General features: G+C 43.9%; 1 protein-coding gene across 2 annotated transcripts in view; it reads right to left on the bottom strand.

Annotated features, from left to right (window-relative positions):
* Nucleotides 1-12087, bottom strand: part of LOC132399653 (myocyte-specific enhancer factor 2D homolog) — a 105735-nt gene that overhangs the window by 19166 nt on the left and 74482 nt on the right. The window lies entirely within an intron of this gene.

Raw genomic sequence — 12087 nt, forward strand, 5'->3', positions numbered from 1 at the left:
TGTGGGCCCTGAGGCCCCTGTATCTTCTTCCTGATGGCAGAGGCAAGAAGAGAGCATTGCCAGGGTGGTGGAGGTCTTTAATGATGGATGCTACTTTTCCGTGACAGTGCTCCTTACAGATATGCTCAGTGGTGTTTAGCCATGATAGACGAGCCCATATCCACTACTTAATGTAGGATGTTCTGTTCCAGGGCATTGGTTTTTGCATACTAGACCGTAATGCAACCATTCAATATACTCTCCATCAAAGAAGATTTTTAGATGTCATGCCAAATCTTCGCCAGCTTCCAAGGAAATAGAGGTGCTACCATGCAATAAACCTTCAATGGTCTCTAGCTGTCCACACTATCGATGCCTCTTACCATTTTATACACCTCTATCAAGTCACCTCTCATACTCCTTGCTCAACCTTTCCCATAAGACAATCTCCCTAATCGTAGTAAATCTCTTCTACTTCCTCTCTAAAGCTTCCACACCCTTCCTATATGAGGTGACCAAAACTGAATCCAAGGTGATCAAAGTGTGGGCTAAACAGAGTTTTATAGAGCTGCAACATTACCAAACTGCTCTTGAACTTATTTACCTGACTAATGAAGGCCAACACACCTTCACCACCTTATCAATTTGTGTGACAACTTTGAGGGATCTATGTACATTCCTCCACACGGCTATGAATCCTATGAACCCTGTACTCTATCTTCAAGTTCTAACTTTCTGAAGTGAAACACTTCACACGTTTCTGTTTTGAATTCCATCTGCCACTCCTCAGCCCAACTCTGCATCCTGTCAAAGTCCCGTTGTATCCTATGACAACCATCTTGGCCATCCACAACATCACTGACCTTCGTGTCATCTACAGATTTACTAACCAACCCTTCTACTTCCTAGTCCAAGTCATTATAAAAAAAAATCGCAAAAGGCAGCAACATTGTGGCAAAGGGGTACAAAATCAGTCACAACTATATTGAGTGATGGAGTGACACACTCTTGCTTCTCTTCCTCACGATCTCTGGTATCTGCAACTATCCTAGATCCTCACATCCTCCCCCATCTCTTCAACTTCTTCCAGTGAAAAAAGGAGACTGCAAATATTGGGACCTTGAGCAGCAAGCAAACTGCTGTAGGAACTCAAAAAATCAGACAGCAGCTTTGAGGGACATGGAGAGTTGGTGAGATGAAGGAAGACTCGTCATCTTGACTGTGTTGGGGAAGGTATCAGCAAAGTGGAGAGCAAGCAAAGGATTCCACACTGACCAGCAAAATACACACTCCAAGAACCACAGACCCACACACACACACTCGCACATGGAATCGCTCAGTCCTGGATCTCTCAAGTGAGCTCCCCAGCCAACTGTGAACCTCTGGCAGAATATCAAAGACAGGACAGTTCGTTTGGCAGAGCCAGCTGCACCAAAGTCTTTGCATCACTGACTGGATGGTTTGTTAGTTGGGAACAAATTCTGGCCCTATGTCAGCAGGGAGACTGGGCACACTTCAGAGTGGGCACACATCCACTGGAAGGGCACGATCCCAATACCATGGTGCCACCCCCTCCCTCATGTGTGTTTACAGACTTGATCCATCCCCAAGTGATTTATTGTCACTTGCACCAAGAAACAGTGAAAAGCTTGTCACAAAGTTACGGAGCACAGAAATTGGCCTTTTGGTCTATGCTGACCCAATTTTCTGCCAAGTCCCATCTGACTACACCCCTTCAAACTCCTCTCTCCAATGTACCTATCTAAAGTCGAGAAAGTCTGCAGTTGCTGGAAATTCAAAGCAACTCACACAAAATGCTGGAGGAACTCAGGAGCTCAAGCAGCATCTATGGAAAAGAGTGAACAGTTTGACATTTCAGGCTGAGACGCTTCTTCAGTCTTCCAGTTCCTCCAAACTTCTATTAAATGTTACAACTGAACCCACATCTAATTCCGCTGGTAGCTCAATCCACACTCTCACCACCCTCTGAGTGAAGAGGTACCCCCTCAGGTTTCCCTTAAATATTTCACCTTTCACTTTAAACCTCTGACCTATCATCCAACCTGAGAGTCCACCTTTGAGGAAGCTCACCAGGATACACCCTCCTCAGTTCTACCATCAGGGAGGAGGTACAGGAGCACACTCAACATTTTAGCAACAGCTTCTTCCCCTCTGCCATCAGATTTCTGAATGGTTCATGAACTCACAAACGCTACCTCACTATTTCGTTATCTTTTTTTATTTCTCGTTGTATTTATACAGTGCTGCACAGAAGTTTTAGGTACACACACACACACACACACACCCCCACCCCCCACCCCCACCTACCTACCTACCGAGCCTAACACTTTTACACAGTACTGTATTAATTTTGCTATTGCAACAAACAATCATGACATATGTGAGTGAGGATAAACCTGATTCTGATATGGGTCTTTACTGTAGATTAAGAGAGGGAAGGGTGAAGGGAGAGGGGAATCATATTTGGGAAGATGGGGAGGAAGAGGGGAGAGAGCGAGAAGCACCAGAGAGACATTCTGTAATGATTAATTAACCAAATGCTTGGAATCAAATGACCTTGCCTGATGTCTCAGGGCTGGGTGTGTCTGCACATGCATCCTTGGCACTCCTCTGTCACCTGCCCACATCCCCTCATGGCACTCCACCCTTGCCATTCCCAATGTCCTTTGCTCCTGCCAGATTTACAAACTCACTCTATGCTCCAGTATTGACAATTACAGTCCTGTACGAAAGTCTTTATATATGCTCAAGACTTTTGCGCAATACTGTAATCATTTATGTACTGGACATAAAGAAAATAATTTTTCTTGCATACTGTTCATACACAGTACATTGAAGTAGAACAAACTAAAACGATTACAATAACATGCAAGGTCAGCATGAGGTAGATTGTGAGTCCATCTTACTGCATAGGGAAAGATTGTAAGTAATCTTTAACATGGGGTAGAAGCTGTCCTTACAGTTGGTCCCACTCCAGGAAGTCTGTGGTGGGTGGGGGAATTTAGATTATGCTTTACTGAAGCAGTGAGAAGTGTAGACAGAGTCCACAACAGGGAGGCTGGTGCTGAGCTGTGTCCACAACTCTCTTGTCCCCTATATTCCCTGCCCTGCTGTTGTTCAGAGGCTCCATTCAATATATATATTTATTTAGTGATACAGTATGGAATATCCTCTTCTGGCCCTTTGAGCTGCACTGCCAGCAACTCTCTGATTTAACCATAGCTCAATCACAGGACAATTTACAACGACCAATTAACTTCCTAATCAGTGCGCCTAGGACTGTGGGAGGAAACTTGAGCACCCGGACGAAACACATACATTCCATGAGGAGGACGTACAAACTCCTTTTAGAGGACGGCGGGATTGAATTCCGAACTCCGACTCTCTGAGCTGTAACAGCATTGCATTAAATACTAATGTTACTGTGCTGAAGCAACAGCAGATTTCCCCTGAGCTGCCTGTACCAGGTGTGGATTAGATGAGTCACCCAGTGATGGCAGCAGGTTCTTGCGTTACTGGATTGTCCGGATCAGAGCCATAGGGAAGAGCTTGGCACTGGCCGAGCTGCTGCTCGCTCCTGTAGGGCTGACAGCTACAGAGAGTGTTGAATGTCAGAATTGACGTCACCTGCATTCCTTGAATGTTTGAAACCGGAGTGTGAGGTAATCCAGCACTGCCAGTGGTACCTTAGCATTCTGCTGAATCTTGCTCTCCTGGTCTGGCCCCTCTTTTGTCGATATACCATTAAAAAAAAAGATTCTGTCTGGATTCATCATGGCTTGGTAAGGTAACTGCTCCCTCCATGAATGCAAGAAATTGCCGATTTGTCAACACAGCTCAGCACATCACAGAAACCAGCCTGCCCTCTATCGGCTCTGTCTACAATTCTCACTGCCTCAGTAAAGCAGCCAGCAAGTTCAACAACCCTACCCATAGAACATAAGACCATAAGATATGGTCTTAAAACCAGAAAGTAAGATATGAGGGGAGATTTGACAGAGGTGTATAAAATTATGATGGGTATAGACAGAGTGAATGCAAGCAGGCTTTTTCTACTGAGGCTACGGGAGAAAAAAAAAACCAGAGGACATGGGTTAAGGGTGAAGGGAGAAAAGTTTAAAGGGAACATTGGCGGGGCAGGGGGGCTTCTTCACACTGAGAGTGGTGGGAGTGTGGAATGAGCTGCCAGATGAAGTGGTAAATGCTGGCTCACTTTTAACATCTAAGAAAAACATGGACAGGTACATGGATAAGAGGAGGATGGCGGGAAATGGTCCAGGTGCAGGTCAGTGGGACTAGGAAGAAAAATTGGTGCGGCACAGCCAAGAAGGGCCAAAAGGCCTGTTTCTGTGCTGTAAAATTCTATGATATAGGAGCAGAATTAGGCCATTAGGCCCATTTAGGATGCTCCGCCATTTTATCATGGCTGATCCAATTTTCCTCTCAGCTCCAATCTCCCCGTATCCCTTCATGCTCAAGAAGCTATCAACCTCTGCCTAAAACATACACAAAAACTTGTCCCCCACTGCTGCCTGTGGCAAAGAATTCCAGATTCACCATGCTCTGGCTAAAGAAATTCCTCATCTTCATTGTAAAAGGGCACCCCCTCTATTCTGAAGCTGTGTCCTCTGATCTTAGGCTTTCTCATCATATGAAACATTCTCTCCACATCCACTCTATCAAGGCCTTTCACCATTTGATAGGTTTTAATGAGGTCATCCCTCATTCTTCTGAGTTCTGGTGAATGCAGGCCCAGGGTCAAACACTCTTCATATGACAAGCCAGAATCATTTTTGTGAAGCTCCTTTGAACCCTCTCCAATGTCAGCCAGCACATCCTTTCTAAGATAAGGGGCCCAAACCTGCTCATAATACTCCAAGTGAGGTGTCACCAATGCTTTATGAAGCCTCAACTTTACATCCTTGCTTTTATACTCTAGTCCTCTTGAAATTAATGCTGACATTGCACTCGCCTTATTCACCAGAGACTCAACCTGAAAATTAACCCTTAGGGAATCCTGCACAAGGACTCCCAAGTCTCTTTTGTGCCTCGTGTTTTTGTGCATTTTCTCTCCAATTAGTAAAGAGTCAATCCTTTCATTTCTTTTACCAAAGTGCATGACAATACACTTTCCGACACCGTATTCTATCTGCCATTTCTTTGCTATTCTCCCAAACTGTCCAAGTCCTTCTGTAGCATCTCTACTTTCTCAAAACTACCTGCCCCTCTACTTATCTTCAAATCGTCTACAAACTTTGCAAAAAAGCCATCAATTCCAACATGCAAATCATTGACATATAACATTAAAAACAAAATCAGTCCCAACACTGACCCCTGTGGAACACCATTAGTCACTGGCAGCCAATCAGAAAAGGCTCCCTTTATTCCCTCTCTTTTGCCTCCTGCCAATCAGCCACTACTTTATCCATGCTAGAATCTTTTCTATAATACTGTGGGCTCATAGCTTGTTAAGCAGTCTCATGAGTGGCACTGTATCAAAAGCCCTCTGAAAATCCAAGTACACAACATCAACTTTGGTATCCTGCAAAATATATTTGTTATTTCTTCAATATTTTCCCACAGATTTGACAGGCAAGATTTTCTCTTGAGCAAATCATGCTGACTATGACCTATTTTATCACATGCTTCCAAGTACTCTGAGATCTCATCTTTAATAAACAATTCCAACATCTTTCCAGCCACTGGGGTCAGGTTAATAGGCATATAGTTTCCTTTCTTCTGCCTCTCTCCCTTCTTAAATAGTGGAGTGACATTTACAATTTTCTGGTCTTCCGTAATCATTCCAGAATCTTACAATTATTGAAAGATTATTACTAATGTCTCCGAATCTCTTCAGCCACATCTTTCAGAACCCTGGGTTCAGTACACCATCTGGTCCAGGTGACTTATCTACACTTAACTACATACAGACTTTTCAATTTCCAAAGAACCTTCATCTAGTAATGGCAACCATATACTTGATGACCCCTGACACCTGGAACTTCCACCATACTGCTAGTGTCTTCCATGGTGAAGACTGATGCAAAATATTTATTCAGTTCGTCTAACATTTCCTTGTACCCCATTAGTACCTCTCCAGCATTGTTTTCCAGCAGTCCGATATCCACTCTTGCCTCTCTTTTACACATTGTGTATCTGAAGAAACTTTTGGTATCCTCTTTAATATTACTAGCTAGCTTATTCTTTACCTTCTTAATGACTTTTTTAGTTGCCTTCTGTTGGTTTTTAGAAGCTTCCCAATCCTCTAACTTCCCACCAACTTTGGCTCTATTATGTGCCTTTGGCTTTCATGTCGGCTTTGACTTTTCTTGTCAGCTACAGTTGTGTCATCTTGCCTTCAGAATATTTCTTCCTCTTTGGGACATATGCATCCTATGCCTTCCAAATTGCATCCAGAAAATTCAGCCATTGCTGCTTGACCATCATTCCTGCCAGTGTTCTTTTCCAATCAATTCTGGCCAACTCCTCCTCATGCCTCTGTATTTCCCTTTACTTCACTGTAATACTGATAAACTGTCTTTAGCCTCTCCTTCTCAAATTTCAGTGTGATTTTGATCATATTATGATCACTTTACCCTTAGGGCTATTTTACCTTGAGCTCTCTTAATATATACTGGTTCATTACACAACACCCAGTCCAGAATAGCTGATCCCTTAGTGGGCTCAACTACAAGCTGATCTAAAAAGCCATCTCATAAGCACTCTATAAATTCCCTCACCTGGAATCCAGCACCAACCTGCTTTTCCCAATTTACCTGCATATTGAAATCCCCCATGACTACTGTAGCCCTTTTGGAATGCAGTTTCTATCTCCCATTGTAATTAATAGACCACATTGTTTGGGGGTCTGTATACAGGATCTTTTTACCCTTGCAATTCCTTAGCTCTATCTACAATGATTCAACACCTTCCAACACTATATCAGCTCTTTCTAATAATTTGATTTCATTTTTAACCAACAAAGCAATGGCGCCCCCTCTGCCTTTCTGCCTGTCCTTTCAACACAATGTGTATCCTTGGACATTAAGCTTCCAGCTATAATCTTCTTTCAGCTATGATTCAGTGACGCCTACAACATCCACATACCCATCTGCAACACTGCTGCAAGCTCATCGACCTTATTCTGTATACTGCGCATTTTCAAATACAACACCTTCAGTGCAGTATTCACCCTTTTTGATTTTGTCTGCCTTTTACGTTGCAACTCATCCTGTTGACTGTAATTTTGCCCATTCAATAGCCTCTCCTCACTACATATTATCTCCGTAAACCAGCTATCTCAGCTTTGGCACTGTCATCTACCTTTCCTATGATACTTCTTACACTGAAATATACGCAGCTCAGGACACCATACTCAACCTTTTGATTCCTAACTTAGTCTAAAGTCTTAACGACATCCGCCTCCATAACCTCCCCACTGACTGTTTTAGCACTCTGGTTCCCATCCCCCTGCAGTTCTAGTTTAAACACCACCATGCAGTATTAACAAACACTCCCATCTGGACAGTTCCCACCTTCTGTGAAGAGAGTCCAATGATCCAAAAATCTTGTGCCCTCTCTCCTACACTGACTCCTTAGCCATGTATTAACCTGTGCAATCTTCCTAGTTCTGGTTCTCACTGGCATGCAGCAAGGGTAGCAATCCTGAGATCACAACCCTGGAGGTCCTGCCCTTTAACTTAGCACCTGACTCCCTGAACTCCCTACACAAAACCTTGTCACTCATCCTACCCACGTCATTGGAACCTGCACGGACCACAACTTCTGGCTCCCACTTAAGTATGCTAAGGACTTGATCAGAGATATCGCAGACCCTGGCACCAGGGAGGCAATGTACCATCCAGAAATCTCATTCTCGCCTACAGAACCCCCTGTTAGTTCTCCTAACAAATCCCCTATTACCACAGTGTGCCTCTTCTCCCCCCTTCTCTTCTGAGTTGCAAAGCCAGTCTCTGTGCCAGAGACCTGACAACTGTGACTTTCCTCTGTTAGGTCAACCTCTCCCAACAGTATTCAAAGTGACTGTGTTGAGGGGGATGGCCACAGGGGTACTCTGAACTAGCTCATTAACCCCCTTCTCCTTCCTGGCTGTCACCCAGTATCTTGAGGTCCAGCACCTTGGATGTAACAACCTCTCTATATGTCCTATCTATCATCCCCCTCAGCCTTCCGAATGATCTGGAGTTCATCCAGTTCTACTCCAACTTCTTAACGCAGATTAACAGAAGCTGCCAAGGACATTGGAGGTCTCCCTGCCTTCCCACATCCTGCTAGAGGAGCATTCAACTATTTTACCTGGCAGCTCTACTGTCCTAGCTGAGCAGATATAAAGAAGGGAAGATGTTAAGATGGATTCTTGGCCTCATAATGTACCTTGCTGTGATCTTCCACTGTTATCTTTTACCTGCACTGCACTTTTTAAATAGCTTTTACAATTTATTTTTGTTATTTTACATTATTTGAGCTCAGTGCATTGTGTGTGTAATGATTTCATCTGCATGAACAGACTGCAAGACAAGCTTTCACTGGACCTTGGCACATGTGACAATAATAACCCACACCGATAGACATTGGCGTAGTGGTTAGCGTGACACTGTTACAGCTCGAGGCGTCGGAGTTTGGAGTTCAATTCTGACGTCATCTGTAAGGAGTTTGCACATCCTCTCCGTGAAACGAGGGTTTCCATCAGGTGCTTCGGTTTCTTCCCACAGTCCAAAGACCAGTTAGTAAGTTAATTGGTCATTGCGAATTGTCCTGTGATTAGACGAGGGTTAAATAGGTGGGTTACTGGGCAGTGTAGCTTGTTGGGCTGGAAGAGCCTGTTCCCCACTCTATCTCTAAATGAAATAAATTTAAACAAAAAGAGTGGTTGATACCCACGCTGCCAGAAGAGGTGGAGGAATCAGATACACCACTCTGTTTTAAGGGCACTGATACTGATTCAAATGTGCAAGGCAGAGAAGGACAAGGCAAAAGGGATGACTATAGATGACCATAGAGAGTAGCTGAGATAGTGTGCTGCAAGGCCTGTTTCTGTGCTGTGTGGTAATAACTAAGATGCTCCCTTTCTCTCTTTTAATTTGACAACGTACTGTGAAACGTCTTAGAACACAGAACAGTACAGGCCATTCAGCCCATGTTGTGTTGACTATCAGTCTAACCCTTCCCTCCCAAGTAACCTTAATTTTTTTATGTGCACCATGCATCTTCTTTTGCACATTGGTTATTTTCCAGTTTTTATTTATGCATAATTTTTCATAACTATTGTATTTTGCTATTTCCCTGTGAATGTCCAGAAGAAAATTAATCTCAGGGTAGTACATGGTGACATACATGTACATTGACTTTGAGCTTTGTATCATCTATGTGCTAAGAGTTTCTTAAATGTCCCTAATGGGCCTCTACCACCCCAGGCAGCGTGTTCCACACACCCACCACTCTGTACAAGTGAAGTCTGTCTGTAACTTCCACCATCTCCAACTGGATCGCACCACCAAGCACATCTTTCCCACTTCCTGCTTTCCACAGGGACTGTTCCCTATGCGACTCCCTTGTCCATTCATCCCTCCTGGGGTCTTATCCTTACAAGTGAAACAAGTGCCACACCTGCCCCTACACCTCCTCCCTCACTACCATTCAGATCCCCAAACAGTCCTTCCAGCTGAGGCAACGCTACACCCGTGAGTCTGCTGTGGTCATCTACTGTATCCAGAGCTCCCGGAGTGGCCTCCAGTTTATCAGCGAGACCCGATGTAGATTGGGAAACTGCTTCGCTGAGCACCAGTAGCCACCCATTTCAAAATTCTACTTCCATTCCCATCCTAACATGTGAATCCATGACCTGCTCTAGCGCATGATGAGGCCACATGCAGGCTGGAGGAGCAACAACTTATATTTTGACTGGGGAGCCTCCAACCTGAAAGCATGAACATCGATTTTTCAAACTTCTGGCAATTGCCCCCACCCCCCTTCATCATTCCCATTCCCCTCTCATCTCCTTCCCTGCCCAGCACTTTCCTCTGGTACTTGTCCCCTTTCCTTTCCATCCATGGTCTTCTACCCTTTCCTATCAGGTTCCCACTTCTCCAGCCCTCTATCTCTTTCCCTAACTGCTTCACTCCCCCTCTCGCAGTTTCACTTTACAACTACCAGCTTGTATTTCTTCCTCCCCTCACCACCTTGTTCTACCTTCTCATCTTTTTCTCCCAGTCCTGCTAAAGGGTCTCAGCCTGAAACATTAACTGATTACTGTTTTCCATAGATGCTGCCTGACCTGCTGAGTTCCTCCTGTATTTTCTGTGTGTTGCTTGGATTTCCAGCATCTGCAGATTTTTATCTTATGTAAAAGTTCTACCTCTGACATTCCCCCTGATACTTTCCTCCAATCACCTTAAATTATGCCCTCTCGTATAGGCCATTTCCACCCAAGGCAAGAGTCTCTGACTCCATCTGCTCCTCTTACCATCTTGTACATCTCTATCCAGTCTCCTCTCACCTTTCCTTTCACACATCCTTTCCTCATAAAACATGTTCTCTGATCCAGGCCTAATCCTCAGCATCCTAATCATCTCTGTACCCTCTCAAAAGCTTTTACACCCTTCCTATAAAAGGCACTAGAGATGAGCATGCGAACCATATAAAGCCGTCTATTGTAGAGGCACATAGAAGGGCAACAGGCATCCACACATCCTTGGGTTCAGACCATTAAAAGTTATGCAGCAGAATTAGGTCATTTCACCCACTTCATCAATCCATCATGGCTGATTTATTTTCCCTTTCAACCCCATTCTCCTGCCTTCCCCATGCCCTTACTGTCCTTACCCATCAAACTCCATTTTAAATATACTCAAGTGACTAGGCCTCCACAGCCATCTGTGACAACGAATTCCACAGATTCACCACCCTCTGGATAAAGAAATTCCTTCTCTTCTCTGTTCTAAGCAATGTCCTAACATTTTGAGACTGTGCCTAATGGTCCTAAACTTTCCCACTACAGGAAACATCCTCTCCACATCCACATAATCCAGGATTATACTTACAGTATTGGATAAGTTTCAGGAGACCCTGCCGCAGTGAGTACGGTCCCAGAGCCATCAGACACCCCTCACTCGTTAACCCTGGGATCATTCTGCTGGACCCTCTTAGATATGGGACACAAAACTGCTCACAATACCTCAAATGTGGTCTGACCAATGCCTCAGCATTACATCCTCGCTTGTACATCCAGAAATGAATGCTAACATTGCATTTACCTTCCTTACTAATGACTCAACCTGCAAGTTAACCCTTAGGGGATCCTGTACTGGGACGCCACGTCCCTTTGCACCCTATTTTCAATTTTCTCCCCGTTTAGAAAGTTGCCTACGTCTTTATTCTTTCCACATAAATGAATGACCACATATTTCAAAATTCAAAGTTCAAAGTAAATTTATTTACTACATATGCTTATTTTGAACTTTTAACTTCCCTAAATTATATTCCATTTGGTTTGTGGGATGTGGGCAGAAAATGTCTTAGAAACATCCTCTTCCTGTCCTGGTAGAGATATATCTCTAACAAAGAAGGTGTAAGGCACACCTTCCCTTCGTTAGTCTGCTGGTCAACCTTGGGCAAGGTGTAGTACCTGGTTAACCCCATGATCAGGGTCATGTGTGGCCAAGGGAGCAGGTGGTGGATGGTCGTATACCACAAGTCCTGGTTATACCACCACTGATACCAGGCAAAACAATCTCTGAAGGGTATTGATAATGGCTGGGACTGCCCACCTTGTATAGACACTACCCAGAAGAAGGAAATGGCAAACCACTTCTGTCGAAAAATTTGCCAAGAACAATCATGATCAACCATGTCATACGACATGGCACATAATGACGACGATGATGACAACACTCCGCCTTCAGATTTCTGAGCTGTCCATGAATAATACCTCACTATTTTTCTTTCTTTTGCATTACTTATTTTTTATATTTCTTATTGTGATTAATAGTAATTTTATGTCTTGCTGTACAATGCTGCTGCAAAACAACACATCTCACTGTCATAATAAACCTGATTCTTTGACCAGGA

The sequence above is a fragment of the Hypanus sabinus genome, chromosome 9 (genome assembly GCF_030144855.1).
Source record: "Hypanus sabinus isolate sHypSab1 chromosome 9, sHypSab1.hap1, whole genome shotgun sequence".
NCBI classification, from domain to species: domain Eukaryota; kingdom Metazoa; phylum Chordata; class Chondrichthyes; order Myliobatiformes; family Dasyatidae; genus Hypanus; species Hypanus sabinus.